The 1,890-nt window shown below is 57.4% G+C and overlaps 1 protein-coding gene across 1 annotated transcript in view; it reads left to right on the top strand.

The window, feature by feature from the left end:
- Positions 1–1,890, top strand: part of CMIP (c-Maf inducing protein) — a 249,451-nt gene that overhangs the window by 165,158 nt on the left and 82,403 nt on the right. The gene's annotated exons all lie outside the window — the stretch shown is intronic.

The following is a 1,890-nucleotide window of genomic DNA, read 5'->3' as shown; positions in this document are numbered from 1 at the left end:
TTCAGCAGGCATTGAGGGAGGGGGTGAAGGGAGAGCATTCCTCGTGGGTTGTACACACTGTGTGAAAGCCAGACTAAAACAAAGCAAGCCAGGTTATGCTAGGTTATGCTGCAGTGACAAGCAGCCCTGAATTCTAAGTGGCTTCAAACAGCAAAGGATTATTTCTCACTCCTGCTGCATGTCCATCATGGGTCTGCTGGGAGCACGCTCCATCTGCAGTCTTTCTGGTCAGCAGGGCAGGGGGAAGGGACCACCTCAGTCGTGTGCTGGCTCGTCAAGGCTTCCACCGGAAGTGACACAAGTCCCATGGCTGTGCATTCCTACCTCGTGCCCGAAGGAGAGCTGGAGACGTTGGGGGAGGACACGGCTGAGACCACAGCAAGTCTGGGTCTTGGTTTCCTCATCAGAAACAAGGCTGCAGAGGAAAAGGTTGGGTCAGAGTCGGGTCCTTACCCTTTGGTCCGTGGTGTGTTCTGAAACTGCTTGCACAGTTGTGTGTGTGTGTGTGGGGGGGGGTGGTTGTACACATGTGTACATTACTTGGGTGTGAGTCCACAGCTTGTTTCAGGCTCTCAAAGGGTTTCAGGTTCCCATAAACCCCCAAAAGACCCAGTAGCCCTGGTCTGGGTGATCCTTGAAATCCCTTTGAGCCTCTGAATCAAAGAGCCGTTTGTTACAGTGGACGAACACGGCCAAGGCCTCTGTCTTCCTCCAAAGTGCAGCGAGCCTGCAGCGGAAGAGGGGACTGTGGCCGCCTCCCCTCCCAGTGGAGTTGGAAGGAATGAGTCCGCGGGTGGACGGGAGACATTGGGTGTCTCTGCCTCCCAGGGAAGGTGGCTCGGGAAGCTGGGTGGCGTCACCCTTCCCCAGCAGGCTTCTTGTGCTTTGCCTCGCCTGAAATTAATTCACTCAGCGGACTTTTTAACACCAGGCTCACTGCGGAGGCAGCAGTTAATCCCACTGGATCCTGCCTCCTTTCCTAATCCCGTGGGCAGGACAGATAACCGGCAGGGGGCGTGGGCAGGGTAAGGGCTCTAAGAGCTGGGAAGCAGGGAAGGGAGGGTGGACCTGGCCAGGGCCTCGGGGAGGGCAAGGGGTTTCAAAAGCAGAGAAAAGTGGGCGAGTGCCCTCGAAGAACGGTGGGCATGGGGGCGATGGTGTGGTCAGGGCAGGGCTGGGTCGGACTCCTGCGTGGGCCGCAGGGCCCTCCACCTGCTCTGAGACTCGATTTCCTCATCTGTGAGATGGGAGTTTGCACACACTCTCCCACATGAGCAAAGACTTGGAAAACTCAGGTTGTCCTGCCTGAAAGGTTAGGCTGAGAGGGGAGATGACAAAGGGCAGGTGAGATGGTGGTTCATGTCCCTGAAGAAATTCTCCCCTCCAGACAGTGAGACGGCTGTGAAAGGCGGGGCACACAGACCCAAGTGAGACCAGGACAAGGCTGGACCGGACACGGGGCAGGAGAGGAAATCTCTGGAGCTGTCCCTGCTCAGCAGCGAGCTGGGCACATTGACTGAGCTCTGAGCAGGGCCAGAACCATCTGGCGTGTGAGCCCTGGGACCTGGCGGTGCCAGGAGGGCTCACAGTGTAACTGGGGGAAGCTGTGTCTCTGGGAGCTGGCTGGCTCCTTCTGGAGACAGCTGCAGGGAAAAACGGATCCGGCGGGGCCGTGGGGATCCATCAGGACTCTGAGACGCAAGCAGCAGAGATGGACTCAGGCTATCGCAAGCAGGAAGGGAAATATACTAGAAGGACTGGCGGGATCCTGGAGAGCAGGCTTAGAAAGTAGACTGGAGCCGAAGCCGGTGTGGGGGCCGTGTCCCAGCCCAGTAACCACCTTTAAAGGAAGATACAGCCCTTGCTTCATAAAGAATTGTCAGCCCCCCC

The sequence above is a fragment of the Lipotes vexillifer genome, unplaced genomic scaffold (assembly GCF_000442215.2).
Source record: "Lipotes vexillifer unplaced genomic scaffold, Lipotes_vexillifer_v1.1 scaffold443, whole genome shotgun sequence".
NCBI lineage: Eukaryota > Metazoa > Chordata > Mammalia > Artiodactyla > Lipotidae > Lipotes > Lipotes vexillifer.
This window is presented reverse-complemented; position numbering and strand designations above follow the sequence as displayed.